Here is a 17,918-nt window from a genome sequence, read left to right as displayed (position 1 = left end):
TTCGCTGGCGTTTGACAAAGACCCTTTGTGTTCTTTGTACGCATTCTGCGCTACTGCTCACACGATGAGCATGGGGTGCACAATGCACTGGCCGCTGACGGCGACAAAACTTAAAAAAAAAAGAATAGAACAAACAAAACAAAACAATCTATTGATCATCCTTGCCCCATCTTACACCACCTATCAGGAACCACTGACACACTGATCATCCCAGTCCTCACCAACCATCACTTGAACCTCATCCGCCAGGTAGGGAAAAAGCCTTCAGTACCAACCTCATCTCCGTCTCCTTGCCACATAAGATTCCTCGTGTCCGTTTAGCAGTTCGTGGCCACATCCCGCGTATCTGAGCTCGTACACACCGATGCGGGAGGAGCCGTGTTTCAACCGTTGTAAACATTGCAAATAACGTGTGTTGTTTGTGGAAAGTCTGTGTGAGGTCGTCTCCCCTTGTTATATAGCCTAAATCTTTTTTATTGTAATAAATATTAGCCCATTGTTCTAAAAAGTTGATCATTTATTTATAATGATAATGATAATAATGATAATAATAATAATAATAATAATAATAATAATGATAATAATAATGATGATAATAATAATAATAATAATAATAATAATGATAATAATGATTATTATCATTATTATTATTATCATTATTAGTATTATTTCCCATGCACTCATACACTCGAACTCCGCCTCATACCCTCACACTGTCTTACATCTTCACACTGCCTTCCCGGTCGCACTCTGTGAGATGCCTCACATCCTCACACTGCCCCACGCACTCACACTTCCTCCACACACCCCCCTTACAGCCTCACGCCCTCACACCCCTTCACACACTCAACTGCCCCCCCACACACTAACGCTGCCCCACACCTCCATGCTGTGGTAGAGTGCCGTCACTGTCCTATGATGGGCAGTTGGCTTCCAGTGCCACGACAAGAAGAGGGTCAGAGAGGACGAGAACCTCCCCCTCACCTCGCTACCTCTCTTACTCCTCTTGATACAGCAGGTGTAGCCAGCCAGTTGGCCCGGCAAGTTTTTGTGCGTGAGGCCGTGTGTGTGTGTGTGTGTGTATGTGTGTGTGTGTGTGTGTGTGTGTGGTGGCGCTATTTCAGTCCAGCCCTACAGCCCGCCAGGTCCACGGCTTGCCGGCTTCAACGCTCCACCCAGCTTATTATCCCGCTGAACCACCTGTTCACCTCCCCCACCAGCTGTAGATCGTGGCTCAGCTGGGGGTCTCCAGCGTGTATGATGGCCCGGGAAGTCAGGAGGAGGAGGAGGAGGAGGAGGCTTTATGATGGTCAATATACCAGCGGCACCTGGAGTGGTGGGGTGTGTGTGTGTGTGGTTGTTGATGACCACGGCCCACCACACCCGCCACGAATATCTTTGAAAGACAATCCTTCTGGAGTGAACGCGGAGGTGTGTGTGTGTGTGTGTGTGTGTGTCGGGCCAGGACTTAGGGAAAGGTCAAGGCAGATGACAGACTTATAATCGTTCGTTCCTCCTGGAGCCGCCACGAGGCGACATACGGGAGGTGATTGATCACGGGCGTGTGCGTCAGTGTCCAGCACAGGAGGAACCCCGTGGGTCATGATGCCCCATCCGGGAGCGAAGAATTTTCATTCAGGAGCCTCCTGGGTGGACGACTGGATCGCTCGCATCGTCGATGAGACTGAATTGAGGCCAAGGACAAGAATAAACTTTTTATGGGTGAAACTATTTGGTGGCAGGACTCAAGTGGTGATACATCTGTGTGTGTGTGTGTGTGTGTGTGTGTGTGTGTGGGGCGGGGATGCAAGAGGAGGGGGGGGAGGGAGTGACACTAGGGAAGTTAGTGTGGTGGTGGAGGGCACTTGTGGGGAGGGGGGGGGGGGGAGTCCCTTACCACAGTGAACCCGGCCAGTCCCGAGCTGGTCGGTGCGTCGGCTGGTCGCGTCCCCTGCCCTCACCACCACCACCTCTCCTGCTTCTGGCCACGACCCGAGGATGAAGGCGACGACCTGAGGGTGGTGGTCGTGGTGTGTGAGTGCGTCTTACGACACTGTGGTAGTAGTGGTCGTCCCCTCGTGATGGTGATGGTCGTTGTCATGGTTCTCTCGCGTATAGTGAGGATGTTCGTGACTTCCATGCTAAGGGACGCGGGCTGGGGAAGTACCAGCCCGCTGGTGGGGTAGACACCCCACCTGCAACAGGCGGTGCAGGCGCTGTGGTCGTGGACTGGTGCTCAGTGCAACCCGCGCCTACTGTAGTGCAGGACCTTGTAGTGGTATAACAGTGGTAGTGTGAGGAGCTGGTGGAGTGTGTCGTAGTGGTAAAGTTGAGGAGAACCCCCTGGACGCTGAACGGAAAGGTACTGGACGCCCCAGGATTTCAGAGGAGGCTGTTGACTTCCAGGAATATCTCTCGGGGATAAGAATTGCTTTGCGTCTTCATGCCTCGTCATGGCATTGCTTGTTATTCATGCCTGCTAGTTGCATCATGGGAAATACCACCTGTGGCTTCGGTATCTTCAACAGCTGACTTTAACGTTGCCTGACTCTTGTGTGCTGAATGGAAATCAGAGTAGGCCTTCATCCTAAGTTCTTGTGATTTTATGAATCCTGAATGAGTGAAAGAAAAAAAGAAAGAAATTCCATTCATCCATGAGCAAGAATTGTTGAAAGAATAGTTTTCCGACGAAGAAAAATTGGTGTCCTTTGTCACATGTTCACTATCTTGTCTGTGGCTCATGATGTATACATTGAATATATACCTCGCGTTATGCTTTATGTTACTACGGGAGTCTGAATGACGTGGTACATGATGTTCCTTAATGTTCTCATCTGTGATGTTCCGTAAATTACTAATGCTCCGTTTTCAAGTGTTGCGGGAAGCTCTTACGCTGATGTGTTTCTGGTACTTCGTAGTGTTCCATGGTGTTTCTGGTGTTCCCTGCAGTGCTGTGTAAGACTTCTACTCTCCCGTGATGGTGTCTTAAAGTTTCAGAACTGTTCCGTGGTGATGTGGAACCTACGAGTTTTGCAATGGCACCTGAACTGTATATATTACCTCACTGTGGTGCTTTGACGTGTTCCGTGGTGACGCTTCTTGTATTACTTAAGCTGTTCCGTTAGGTGTCCTTAGTCATTCATATGGGAAATTGGTCTTTTCAACTCCATTCCTTGTGTCTGTGGAGTTCTGTAGTGTTCCTTGGTGCTGTCTGTAATGGTCTGTATTGATGGCGTGGTCAGTGGTGTTCCTTAGGGTCGTATTTTGTCAGTTACAGTATCCTGTAATTCTTTATATTTGTTTTTTGGTCGAGTTATCTGATGTTATTTAAGCTCTCCTTCAGTGTTTCCCTTTTCTGTGTGGTGTTCCGTGATGTTTCGCAATACTGGTGGCTGCTCCGTGGTGTTGCTTGGTGCCTCCTACATTGTGACGCAAATCTTATCTTCGTGTTCGGTAACTTGTGTGTATGTGTATGTTGCTACATATAGTGCACCGTTTTCTATATTTTTTCTCCTTTTTTTGACACGTCCCCCTGTGGCTTCTCCATCCCGTTCTGAGCGAGAGAGTCCTGTCGGTTATGTTCACTCCCGAAAGCAAAGTCAGATCTGACACTCCCGAAAGCAAAGTCAGATCTGACACTCCCGAAAGCAAAGTCAGGTGTGAACGTGGCCTGATTGGAGCACCACTACGGGGGAGGCAGTGGTGAGGAGGTGAACTTCTGCACCTCACGCGAAAAATGGCGGAAGATTTTCGTTCAGTGTTTCGGCCAGCGAGAATGGCTCCACTGACCGATTTTACATGAGAAACACATCTTTTGAAACTGTTGGTCAAAAAGCTGGACACTTCCTCTTAAAAGTGGCAAAGGAAAGTGTTTAAAATAAGTGTTGCATGTCTTTCAACACTTAAGTATCATACTCTTTTTTTTTTCAAGTGTCCCTAGTGTTGCGACAGTGTTACTAAGTGTTTTCCTGGTGTAGTTAAAAGTTGAGTTCGGGAATATAACGAATAGACTCAGTGTTACCAGTGACTTGCGTACGTACTTACATCAATGTTAAGTGAGTCGGACTTGCGTACGTACTTACATCAATGTTAAGTGAGTCGGTTAAGATATCTTGAAGACAGATGGTCTTAGCAGTTCTGTGATACGAGACTGAAGTGAGCGTTAAGTGTCATTACGAAACGAAAATTACTTATTCGTGTGTATCATCCCACTTTTTTCTTAGATTTAAGTGAGTGTAAGTGTCTCGGTAAAGCGAGATTTAAGTGAGTTTTAGTAACAGCTGGATGTGATAAAAAAGATAAAAGGTAAGTGTCTGAATAACAATCTGTATTGAATAAAGTGGCTCGTCTCATAAAATCTTAAAGTGAGTTTGAAGTGAACCAGTGTTGTGAGATTCTCTTGATATTACGAGGGCTGACGTAAACTGTAAACCAAGAGGACTACCCGCTAAGTTTACGTGCAGCCTCGTCTACTGCCTACAACCTGCTCCAAGGTAGGACAACTTTTTCTGTATGATTGTAGCGTTAGCTTAAATGTTGTATATGATAACACCTGCTGGTGGCTATAGTGTTGTAGCTGTAGAGTCAGTATCCTTGTGTTATGGTTGTAGAGTCAGCAGCTCCAGTGTTGTAGCTGTAGAGTCAGTAGCTCCAGTGTTGTAGCTGTAGAGTCAGCAGCTCCAGTGTTGTAGCTGTAGAGTCAGAAGCTCCAGTGTTGTAGCTGTAGAGTCAGAAGCTCCAGTGTTGTAGCTGTAGAATCAGCAGCTCCAATGTTGTAGCTGTAGAGTCAGCAGCTCCAGTGTTGTAGCTGTGGAGTCAGTAGCTCCAGTGTTGTAGCTGTAGAGTCTGCAGCTCAATATTGTAGCTGTAGAGTCAGCAGCTCCAGTGTTGTAGCTGTAGAGTCTACAGCTCAGTATTGTAGCTGTAGAGTCAGCAGCTCCAGTGTTGTAGCTGTAGAGTCAGCAGCTCCAGTGTTGTAGCTGTAGAGTCAGCAGCTCCAGTGTTGTAGCTGTAGAGTCAGCAGCTCCAGTGTTGTAGCTGTAGAGTCAGCAGCTCCAGTGTTGTAGCTGTAGAGTCTGCAGCTCCAATGTTGTAGCTGTAGAGTCAGCAGCTCCAGTGTTGTAGTTGTAGAGTCTGCAGCTCCAGTGTTGTAGCTGTAGAGTCAGCAGCTCCAGTGTTGTAGTTGTAGAGTCTGCAGCTCCAATGTTGTAGCTGTAGAGTCAGCAGCTCCAGTGTTGTAGTTGTAGAGTCTGCAGCTCCAATGTTGTAGCTGTAGAGTCAGCAGCTCCAGTGTTGTAGCTGTAGAGTCAGCAGCTCCAGTGTTGTAGTTGTAGAGTCTGCAGCTCCAATGTTGTAGCTGTAGAGTCAGCAGCTCCAGTGTTGTAGCTGTAGAGTCAGCAGCTCCAGTGTTGTAGCTGTAGAGTCTGCAGCTCCAGTGTTGTAGCTGTAGAGTCAGCAGCTCCAGTGTTGTAGTTGTAGAGTCAGCAGCTCCAGTGTTGTAGCTGTAGAGTCAGCAGCTCCAGTGTTGTAGTTGTAGAGTCTGCAGCTCCAATGTTGTAGCTGTAGAGTCAGCAGCTCCAGTGTTGTAGCTGTAGAGTCAGCAGCTCCAGTGTTGTAGCTGTAGAGTCAGCAGCTCAATCTTGTAGCTGTAGCGTCAGCAGTTGGCCCCCGTAATGTAGGAAAATCCTGCTGACAATGATACGGTTAGAAAACGTCAGAGAAGCAAAACACGTTGGAAGAGTTTCAGGAAAGCCTGTACTTGTGTTTATAACTCTGGAGTAACATCGTAACGGAATGCAGACACAAACAGACCAATGGATCCTCTCGAGGCTCGGGGTCTCTTGCCTCTTGTAGGTTCACTAACGAACCCCCTACGTAATGCTGCTGCTGCTATACGGTTCAGTATGACGTATATCCGTATGTAAGCGGTACCTGTAGTCAACTGACGCCACACACACACACACACACACACACACACACCGCTCCCGCGCCGCGTGGAAGCGGTGGCTGCCAGTGGCTCCGTCTTCGCTATAATTTTACTTTTCAAAGTGGCTACTGTTAGACGTAGGCAGATCCTGTTTGGGGGCTATTTTGGGCTGTTGTTATTATTATTACCATCATTATCATTATTATTGTTATTATTATTATTATTATTATTATTATTATTATTATTATTATTATTATTATTATCGTCATCATCATTACCTTATCTGGTGTACAGATCATGTACACGTGTCATGACCTTGCGTGGGCTTGAGGATCATGTACACCTCTGGTGAGCTCATGTGGTGTACAGGTCGTGTGCACCTTACCCCGGTGTGTACCTGTGTTGAACGTGAAGGCCTTGTCATGACCTCAGCCTGGTGTTCCTCCAAGTCGTTATCACGATGCCCTTAATTTACATAATTAGCGAGAGAGACGCTGGCAGTGGGTCTGCCAGGTAACCTACGGTGGTTTCTAAGTCTTCAATTCCGTATTATCATTGTGATTAAACCTTTTGTATAATCTAAAAGTCTTTTTTATGATCAGTGGGCCATTGGAAGGTTGGATACATATCTGTGTGTGTAACTCCTGAGCGTCTTTTACTCAATTCTGGTATCGTCTGCCATGGTTGATATGAAGCTGTGGTTTGTGTTCGTGTGTCTGTACCGGATATTCTAATAATGGGCAGAAGGGATGCAAGAAAAGCTGCTAGGAGGTGGAACTGGATATTTCCAGATTTACAGCAGCGTTCACCTTGCCTTGCCTTAACCTTGCGTTGACTTTGGTGGTCTCCCAACCCCGACTTGAGTTGCTGAGTTGGGTCGTTGGTCAACCTACCTGTTGGAGGCCGTAGCTCGCAGGTCGCACGTCACCACCGTAGCCTGGCTGGTCAGATACACTTTTTTTCCCCCCAGTGCTTCCCCCAGGACCCCACCGTGCCCTTAGAGTGTTTCTGACGGCTCTAAGCAAAGAATAATCACCTCTCTTACTTTTCAAGTTACTCCTAGCCTCTTATGTACTACATTCACCCTAGCGTGTGAGCATCGCTGCATCTACACAGTTTCAGCGTAATGGTCAAGTAACTCTGGTGTGCATGACCGCCTTTCCTCTCCTCCTCCTCTGACACCGTAGAGTCCTGGGTTACGTTCAGCATCCACATCCTACATGAAATCAGTCGTCTGACATCGCAAGACTCTCGACATGTCATGGATGCGACATGTCATTGCTATTGGTAGGTGGTTTTTTTTCTTATATGACTTTGCTTCCTGGTTTGTGGTGTGGGACGATGTGGGTCAAGCTCAAGCTATCTAGGGGGTCACGCCAGAGTGCAGGCTCTTCCTGAGGGTGTTTAATGCTCATGCTACTGGAGGTCAGCAATTTTTTTTTTATATGAGAATACAGGTCCAAGAGTCTGGTCCTGGAGTAGACTGCACGTGCAAGCTGTCATTTGCCCCCTCCTCTCTGAAAGTCCTTCGAAGTGGCCAGGAAATTAGCCCTGTGGAATCTGCTGTTTAAGAACAAGTATTTGGGTTGCTATCGTGTAAGGTGATGTTTGACTTACTAAACGCTCCTCTTATGAGTATCACACGGGTATGTACCGTCTTTTGTTCTTTGTGGGCCAATGGCGTTTGCAGTTCTTGACTCAGATTTTTGCATACGAATGATTAAAATATCTCAGGTTTTCCTCAGTCTCACTAATCTCACTGTGATGTTATTATCCTAAATTGTGTCTTAACTTTTCGAGTTCCTGGTCAGTCTTCCGTTTCTGTCGACGTGTTTGCTCTTCTTCAGTTGTGGCCTCGTCTTTTTGTGTTCGACTTCTATAAACAAACTCTTATTCGCTCTCGTCCTCGAGACGTATTATTGTTTTGTTCTCTCATAAGTAAGTGCATAAGCGCTTGTCTGTACTCTTTTGTAGTCAAGCATATCAGATGTCTCTGCCCATCTTTTCATCCTTTTACGTTTTCTAACATCCCCACTCTGATGTTCTGTGCGTGCCACTGCCTTTTCATACAACTTGACAGGTACACTCAAATAAAGATCATACTTCTGTATTTCGAATCTTCACTATTGGCCCCATTGCCTAAACATGGTGGAACTATATGGGGATTCCACAAATCCTCAGGCACATTATTTTGAACCATACATACACAAGATCTTAACTAACCAATCAAGAACACAGCCACTCTCCTTTCTTAAGAAATTCAAGTACAGTCCATATCCACGCCAACCGTTTTGCCACCTCTTCTCTTTTCACCAAACCACTTGTCATGACTCTCACTTTGCATGCCTTTATGTCACACATCTAACATATTCAACATTTATTTAAATCACTCACTGTCTCCACATCATCTCCTCCATTTCTGTTGCCACTCTCCCTCCTGCTTCCTTCACTGATGATCTCAGTTGTTCTCGCCTCTTAACCTTTTATACCAGAAATTTACCGATTCTCTATCACCACAAGTCTCATTTGTCCTTTTATCTGACCTCCTTCCGTAACCTTTTGTGCGTAATCACTTACACTCCTTCCCTGCGGATAGCGCCCATATATCTCTCTTTTCTCTTTCATTAATAACTCAACTTCATCCCACCACTCGCTACTCTTTCTCACACGCCCGTGTGCCACCTTCCGCATACCCCACACTTTCCTCGCACAAGTAAGTGCTGCTTCCCTAAATATCTCGTATTCCTCGTCCACTTTATTTCCTCTCACCTTCTTTTTCAAGCATGTCACTCACTCCCGCCACCCTCTACCCACCTGTATCATTTCCTCGTTTTTCCCTTCAAGCCTCTACCAACCTTCACCATGAAGTGATCCAACATCTCTCACCAGCTGCCCATCTCTGCACATTTGCGTTTTAAAGTATCTCTGAAGCAGTACAATTAAAATAAGCCAGTAATACCAGCTTACCATTTACCTCACTATCCATGTATACTTATCTATGCTCATCACTTTAAACCAGGTATTTCCAATCATCAGTCCTTTTTCACCATTTTCGTTCATAATGACACCCTCAAGTTCCTCACCACTCACCCTTGCATTCACATCACCGATCACTTGGTTCATTTTCCCTTTCCAATAGGCATTATCGTGGTTTTTGTTCCTGAGAGCTGGCTGCTCGTGTGCCCCCTACCATAAGGTAGAACTCTACTCTCTCATGTTTTTACTATTAACTATGACCTGGCACTATTTAAAAGAGGTTTTTCAATTCCTCTAAAATTCTTAAATACTTCCCACGTCTTTCCTTTTTTCCTTTCATTAACCTCTATATATTTCAGTGAAGGCCTGGCTTTGATGTGGATTTTCGTCCGTGACTGGTGCCTCTGACATGATGTGTGTGTGTGTGTGTGTGTGTGTGTGTGTGTGTGTGTGTGTGTGTTTCAGAGCTCACCTTACCTTGCTTTATTTTACACATACTTTTGGTTGATTTTGGAGGCACGTCTACCGTCTGCCTCCGTAGTTCAGTCTGGTATTAAGCTGTGTTGTCGCTTTTCTTACAAGTCAGACTGCTGGAGGCCACTGCCCCTGGGTCCTTCCATCATCCTAACTGGATAGGTTGGGTTGGTCGATCTCTCTCTCTCTCTCTCTCTCTCTCTCTCTCTCTCTCTCTCTCTCTCTCTCTCTCTCTCTCTCTCTCTCTCCCTCTCTCTCTCTCTCTCTCTCCCTCTCTCTCTCTCTCTCTCTCTCCCCTTCCTCGCCTCTCACCTCACCTTCTTCACCTCCCGCCTGATTCCTCACCTCTTACACCTCTCCTTCCTCACCTCCCGCCTGACTTTCCTCACCTCTCACCTCACCTTCCTCACCTCTCACCTCACCTTCCTCACCTCTCACCTCACCTTCCTCACCTCTCATCTGACCCTCCTGTCTTCTCGCCTAACCCTCCTCATCTCTCAAGTGACCTTCCTTGCGAGAGGTCTTTGCTCTATCCAGCGATGTCGAAGATCTTCAGTTTGTTACGCGCACAACGCTCTACCTACCTGGGTGTAACAAGGACTTCACTGAAGACATGTATTAATACAATAGGTTATCAAAAGAGGTCATTGATGATAGGTTATTCAATGACGGTGTAGTAAGAAGACTTAGTGTTTGTGATGGCGCCTCTCGTCAAAGAACAGTTGTTGAAACCTCGTAGTGTCTTCGGGTGTTTTCTGCCCCTCACAGTCCGGCATGGTCTTAGACTTCGGGGATTAGGTCGTTGGTCGACTGAGCTTTTGGAAGCCACAGCCCGGAAGTTTGAGACTTTGCAGAGCACTATGAGAACGTCGCGTAGAAGATAGATAACTTAGAAACTAGACTCATTGTCACGATAGAGGCGTCATTGGATAGAAGTGATTGCTTTCACGTGCTTAGAAATGGGTCGAAGTCTTATAGAGGCGTCGTTGGATAGAAGTGATTGCTTTCACGTGCTTAGAAATGGGACGAAGTCTTATCAGGATAATCGAAACGCCAACCAGTGATATCTTTATGGTGTTGGACGATGAAATGGAAAAAAGAGCCTAGTCGCACTCTTGTCGGGGACTTTGTAGTTAGGCTCTTGGCTACAGAGTTTTCTGGTGGTAAAGAGAAGTGAAAAGAGGCTGCGTTGCCCATGTGCGAGGCTGCGTTGCCCGTGGGCTTGGCTGGAAGACGTATCTCACAAGGTTCGGCACATAGCTAGGGACACAGACGAGGACTCCATAGTCATCATCCAGTTTGGGACTATTGATGTGTGGCACAGAGATGTTCTGATGGGATGATTGACGAAGATAAAACGCTTATTGGAGAGTTCAAAGTAAGCCGCAGGAAGGGTGTGATAAGGGATCTCCTTTCAAGGAACAGTGTAATGAATGAATGTCTTGGTAGAATGTGATTGAGATTGGCGCATCTTCACAGCAGGAGGGCTTGACTACATGGACCTGTGGTACGACTTTATTGGAGACGTGTGATTGTTTGCTAGAAATGGCCTTCTTTTAAACAGGGTCGATCCTACTTGGTTGGGTAAGGTTTTACGTGAACACATGAGACAGGCATCTACTTGGGAATATATCTATTGCCAACAAAGGTCAGTACCTCTCGATGGAGGTCGGATATAACATTAGAGGTTGGGTCACACATGACCCTTAGTAACCAGATGATAGAACCTGACAAAGGCTTGCGTCTCGCCATCAGTGCAGAACCCAACGAAACAATAACACATTTCACACCAGGTGTAGATGTGTTGACATGGAACGCAATGAACTGACATTATACACATTCTCGGAAAAGCTTGACATCATAGCCATTCTAACGACCTGGATAAAGATAGGCTCCAGAAATCAAGCGGACGCGTCCTGCTTCAGGTACACAACAGCATAAGGGAGATCATGGTTAGAAAATTAGAATGTAGACGTATACGATCAAATAATGGTGGAGCAATGATTGTGGGAAATCTTAAGAATGCAGACATAAACTGGACCTTATGACAGTAAGCACGAGGGTTACAGGTGGACTCGTTTGACTGCAGACTGCTTTCGAATTCCAAAGGTCCGAGACCCAGCGGGAGGCGTTGACATACGATACCGAAAATTAGATGAGCTGGCTTCGATAGATTACGTCATGGCACTGGTGAAGTAGATTGGATCAAGCTGTCAGACGTGGATGCAGGTGAAACTATACGGAGGAACTTCAAGAATACATTACTTCACCTTGAGAGAATGACTGTCCCCGAAAAGTGGAAAGAATTGTTGTACCTGGAAAGGTGGAAAGGTTTGGGATATCGGAGGTCTTGTACCCTTATAGTTCGGGCTGGATCCAAGCTTCTGGGCTGGGTCGTTGGTTAGCTAAGGTGTTGGATGCCACAGCCTGCGGAGCCACGCAGCCTTCACAGTGTGAAAAAGAGAGAGCCACGTTCGACGAATAAAGAAATACATTAATTAGACGTAAGAGAAGAGCTTACAAGGTATCCAAGTAAAGTAGATAAACGCATTACCATGAAACATATACATTAGATTACAAATAGAGTGCGGGACGAAACTCAGAACCAGTCAGAAAAACTTCGAAGAAAAAGAGCAATCTGCAACTAGAACACTGGCTCGCCCGTAACAGAATGCCTTCATCATGGCAGAAGTCCACTATCACTCCCGTAACCTTTGACAGACATGAATCCAACGCATACCCTTCTGCTGCACTGAGTGACCGCCAACCACTCCCACTCGACACAACTCCAACCAGACTGTGTACAACTAATAACACATGGATAACATTCACTTCCCTACAACACAGATAGTACATAGATAACATTCACTTCCCAACAACACAGATAGCACATAGATAACATTCACTCCCCTACAACACGAATATCACACCACAGACATCATCACAAAGGCCATAGATAAAGCAGACGCCGTTAGAACACTTACTGGAGCCAGATTTGAACAAGGAAAAGAATCTCTTAGTATACTCAACAAACTAAGTTATTTCCTGCATTCTAATCTTGCGCTTCACCTGCCTGGTACCCTTACCTACCTTGCCAGAGATGGACATGGCATTGCTGCAGAGGACAGAAAGTAAAGAACTTAGACCAGTCACTGCCCAGCAGCTAGTACTTCGTTCAGACTCCTTCCCAACACCTGGACACATGTGAGCCACCGCATTCTCTCCTCATCCCATTCGTCCATCGACCCATCTGCGTTACGAGTCTGTTTACACTCACTCGGTGGGCGGAGTTCACATGGGTGTCTGACGTCCCCCTTCTGGTACCTTAACCTCCAGCTTCCCACAGGCCCTGGGATTATGTTCTTGAATATCTAACATTGGATGAGAGTAAGTACTTGATGCCAAGTCATTATGTACAGTAAATAGGAAACACTGTAAACATCCGGGACCCAAGAGGGGTTATCACATTTCGCGTCGACACTCGCAGCGTTATGTAGCTTTCGGTTGAGAGATATGCGAGGCTAGCCAGGATGTGGTGGTTCCGTTGGCGTACGGGACGCTGCCTCCAACAGCTTGACTAAACAACGGTGCAACACGACATCGTTCCAGACCTAAGTTGTAGGGCAGAAGACCTCCAGAACCTTCACAAGGTATGTGTGAGGTGTGTGGCAACACTGACACCAGTTGAGCGACGCCAGGGCTGGCCAGAGGCGCTCCGTGACCTCTGGTCCGGAGTATGATGGTGGACGCTCCTCACCTGCAGGCACGTCATGCCCGACCCACAGGTACACCAGGATGGAACACAAGCTGTGCGAAGTTCCAGTACCAACAGTGAATACCGGTAGTGACATCGACCCCAAGATCAGTCGATGCGACGCATTATCACACAGCCAAGGTATTCTAAAGATGAACATTTGCCCCATTTTTTTGTGCCATTCATATTTATTACTCTAATATCTCATTCAGCTCAGATTTCCCCTGTGAAAGTATGTCAAGAACCTTTTTTAAAAATGCAGCTCACAACATCCAATCGCAGCAGTTAATGAAGCAATGTCATGTGATGGGGATGGGAATACAGGCTGGACGCTGAGCGGAAGTACCTTACTGATACTTTTACTTTCCCAACTGGCGGTGCGCCAGCAGGATTGGTCTCCAGCGTGTGACACCACCAAGCTCACGTCCTAGGCCCACTGTGACCTTAACCCTTGATCTCTGATCCTTTGATACCCCAAGCAGTGTGTGTGTGTGTGTGTAGGCGGATCTTCTCTCAAACATGTTTCACTGAACATAATCGCTCATTCAGCATTTATCTGTTTCTTACAGAACACATCAACATTCTCACTTGAAAACAAACTGCACCAAGAGCAGCGACTTTCTAGGGGACTCATGTCACATACGAATTCCAATGTCCACACGAGGACTGCACGTCCCCGTTCGTCATATATAGGCATGACCACCACTGAATTGTCCCGACGTCTTTCGTGTCATTTAGAGAAGGAGTGGGAGTCCGAAGATACACCTGAGATCCTACCACAACAACAAGTTGCCTTGTTCATCCCTCACTGGTCAATCATTTTTCCTTTTGATCTTTGATTTTTGTACATAAACGTAGACCATGTCACAAAACGCTGCGTTGTGTTGCTATATACTTAAGAATTACTTTACTGATTTCTACTTGAGTGTAGTTCTACCCTTGCTTAGAACTTTGGCCAGATTAGCGGTAGTCGACCCGAGCAGAATAAGAGATTCGTTAGATGAGTTGAGAATGCCAAAAGTAAATGAATAAATGATAAAAACTAGCGGTCATAGTTAATGAACTATGCGCTGTGACCTTGACCTATGATCTCTGACCCTATGATACCTCAATTAATGCTAGCCCTCTGCTACACACACACACACACACACACACACACACACACACACACACACACATCACTGAATGTGACTGTTAATGCAGCAATTGATCGATTTCCAGCTGATGTTCTCAATTCGTTTAACAATTGTCAGGTTAGTCAGTCTGCAGGTTCATACTCTGGGATCTCTCCTGGGTGTAGAGGGCTTCAGCTACATGAAGGCGTCTGGGGTCAAGTGAAGTGCCTAATATGGACGTTCCTTTCACACGGGTCTTCGAGCTCCCACTCTGCTAATGACACGAAAGACGACGGGGCAACTTAGTGGTGGTCGTCCCTATATATGACGAACGGGGCCGTGGTTTCGTGTGGGCACTGACATTCGTAAATGACATGCCTCCTCTTGAAAGTGGCTAGTCTTGGTGCTGGGTCGATTTTAAGCTAGAGATGTGATGCTTTCTTGCTTTGGTAATAGATAATTGGATCTACTTTCTGGTCGATGTTGGTAGACCACTGGTATTTCTTGATTATGCTCTTTGATCGCGCGTTCATCCAGCTTGTGCGAAGTGGACATGAAGGTCTTTGCAGTGAAGGCGGATGAGGGTCAGGGGGCACTGTCTGGTTTGTGGGAGTATCTGGTTCGGTGGTTGTCCTACTGTGTGGTTCCCACGGTACCATCTCTCCAGGTTCTTGCGAACAGAGGCGCGGATTTTCCTGTTTCAATAACCATTGTTAACTAGAACGTGAGTGACCTGGTCTAATTCTTGACTGTTAGATGTCCACGAAGAGCAGTAGGATATGGCTCTCCGAACATGGCGGTGTCTTTATACCGGTGAGGGCAGTCACTCGTGCCATTCAGACGGCGTCCAGGATTGGGTGGCTCTGACGTAAACGGTGGTGTCGAAGTGGTCGTCCAGATTGCTTTAATGATATCCAGGAAAGCGGAGCGCCGTCGGTGCTTTCTTCCATCTTGAAGTTGAGGCCTTAGTCTTCTCCACAAACCTCTTCCTCAATTCCCACTACTCCTTCTTTATGTCTCGAACTCGAAGATATTGTCCACCTATCGACAGTAACCTGGGGTCTTCTCGATATATTCAAAGACCATCTCCTCCACAGTACCCATGGAAAAGTTAGCGAGGAGCACTCCCAGTGGGGGAATGCATGGCGACGCTGTCTGTGTGGAGGTACATCCCTCTGCGGGGAAATACGAACGAGGCCAGCTTGATGCCCTGCTGGAGGAGGGGTTTAAGGGCTGTCTGTGGAATGTCCAGTGTGGGAGTGTCATTGTTTATGTATACTCGATTCATGATGAAGTCGATCGTCTGGTCCACCAGTGCGTTCGTTAACAGGGATTCCACATCTAAGGTGGCGATCGTTCCTTGTAAATGGAAATGGTAAAGAGCTTGTAAATTTGTATGCTGCAAAAGGACTGGTGATTGGGAATACCTGGTTTAAAAAGCGAGATATACATAAGTATACGTATGTAAGTAGGAGAGATGGCCAGACAGCGTTACTAGATTACGTGTTAATTGATATGCGCGTGAAAGAGAAACTCTTAGATGTTAATGTGCTGAGAGGTGCAACTTGAGGAATGTCTGATCATTATCTTGTGGAGGCGAAGATGAAGATTTGCAGAGGTTTTCAGAAAAGAAGAGAGAATGTGGGGGTGAAGAGAGTGGTGAGAGTAAGTGAGCTTAGGAAGGAGACTTGTGTGAGGAAGTACCACGAGTGATTGAGTGCAGAATGGAAAAAGGTGAGAGCAAAGGACGTAAGGGGATTGGGGAAGGAAGGGGATGTATTTAGGGAAGCAGTGATGGCTTGCGCAAAAGATGCTTGTGGCATGAGAAGCGTGGGAGGTGGGCAGAATAGAAAGGGTAGTGAGTGGTGGGATGAAGTAAGATTATTAGTGAAAGAGAAGAGATAGGCATTTGGACTATTTTTGCAGGGAAATAGTGCAAATGACCGGGAGATGTATAAGATAAAAAGGCAGGAGGTCAAGAGAAAGGTGCAAGAGATGAAAAAGAGGGCAAATGAGAATTGGGGTGAGAGATTATCATTGAATTTTAGGGAGAATAAAAAGATGTTTTGGAAGGAGGTAAAGAAAGTGCGTAAGACAAGATGGGAACATCGGTGAAGGGGGCTAGTGGGGAGGTAATAACAAGTAGTGGTGGTGTGAGTATTGTGAAGGTCTGTTGAATGTGCTTGATGATAGAGTGGCAGATATTGAGTGTTTTGGTCGAGGTGTTGTGCGAAGTGAGAGGATCTGGGAAAATGTTTTGGTAAACAGAGAAGAGGTAGTGAAAGCTTTGTGGAAGATGAAAGCCTGCAAGGCGGCATGTTTGGATAGTATTGCAGTGGAATTTATAAAAAAAAAAAAAAGGGGGTGACTGTGTTGTTGAGTGGTTGATGAGGATACTCAATATATGTATGGCTCATGGTGAAGTGCCTGAGGATTGGCGGAATGCATGCATAGTGCCATTGTACAAAGGCAAAGAGGATAAAGGTGAGTGTTCAAATTACAGAGGTATAAGTTTGCTGAGTATTCCTGGCAAATTATATGGGAGGGTATTGATTGAGAGGGTGAAGGCATGTACAGAGCATCAGATTGGGGAGGAGCATTGTGGTTTCAGAAGTGGTAGAGGATGTGTGGATCAGGTGTTTGCTTTGAAGAATGTATGTGAGAAATTCTCAGAAAAACAAATGGATATGTAGGTAGCATTTATGGATCTGGAGAAGGCATATGATAGAGTTGACAGAGATGCTCTGTGGAAGGTATTAAGAGTATGTGGTGTGGGAGGCAAGTTGCTAGAAGCAGTGAAAAGTTTTTATCGAGGATGTAAGGCATGTGTACGAGTAGGAAGAGAGGAAAGTGATTGGTTCTCAGTGAATGTTGGTTTGCGGCAGGGGTGCGTGATGTCTCCATGGTTGTTTAATTTGTGTATGGATGGGGTTGTTAGTGAGGTGAATGCGAGAATTTTGGAGAGAGGGGCAAATATGCAGTTTGTTGTGGATGGGAGGGCTTGGGAAGTGAGCCAGTTGTTGTTCGCTGATGATACAGCGCTGATGGCTGATACGGGTGAGAAACTGCAGAAGCTGGTGACAGAGTTTGGTAAGTGTGTGAAAGAGGAAAGCTGATAGTATATGAGAATAAGAGCAAGGTTATTAGGTACAGTAGGGTTGAGGAACAAGTCAACTGGGAGGATGTGAAGTGTTTTAGATACCTGGGAGTGGATTTGGCAGCGGATGGAACCATGGAAGCGGAAGTGAGTCACAGGGAGGGGAAGGGGGCGAAGGGAGCGTTGAAGAATGTGTAGAAGGTGAGAACATTCTCTTGGAGGACAAAAATAGGTATGTTTGAAGGAATAGTGGTTCCAACAATATTATATGGTTGCGAGGAGTGGGCTATAGATTGGGTTGTGCTGAGGAGGATGGATGTGTTGGAAATGAGATGTTTGAGGAAAATATGTGGTGTGAGGTGGTTTGATCGAATAAGTAATGAAAAGGTAAGAGATGTGTGGTAATGATAAGAGTGTGGTTGAGAGAGCAGAAGATGGTGTAATGAAATGGTTTGGTCACATGGAGAGAATGAGTGAGGAAAGATTGACAAAGAGGATATATGTGTCAGAGGTGGAGGGAACGAGAAGTGAGAGACCATATTGGAGGTGTAAGGATGGAGTGAAAAAGATTTTGAG

At 46.2% G+C, this 17,918-nt stretch overlaps 1 protein-coding gene across 4 annotated transcripts in view; it reads left to right on the top strand.

Moving 5' to 3' along the window:
- LOC139749299 (uncharacterized) overlaps positions 1–17,918 on the top strand; it is a 786,860-nt gene that overhangs the window by 398,103 nt on the left and 370,839 nt on the right. Inside the window, exons 1-2 of one of the 4 annotated variants that reach the window (XM_071663039.1) lie at positions 1,911–2,034; positions 4,224–4,493. The exons of 2 other annotated variants lie outside the window; for them this stretch is intronic. The gene's annotated coding sequence lies outside the window, so the exon portion shown is untranslated. Of the gene's footprint in view, positions 1–1,910; positions 2,039–4,223; positions 4,494–17,918 lie in introns of those variants that run through there. One more of the 4 variants, XM_071663033.1, reaches the window with a different exon arrangement.

Source organism: Panulirus ornatus, chromosome 1 (assembly GCF_036320965.1).
Source record: "Panulirus ornatus isolate Po-2019 chromosome 1, ASM3632096v1, whole genome shotgun sequence".
Lineage (NCBI taxonomy): Eukaryota > Metazoa > Arthropoda > Malacostraca > Decapoda > Palinuridae > Panulirus > Panulirus ornatus.
The sequence above is the reverse complement of the archived record's forward strand: the minus strand, read 5'-3'. Positions and strand labels throughout refer to the sequence as shown.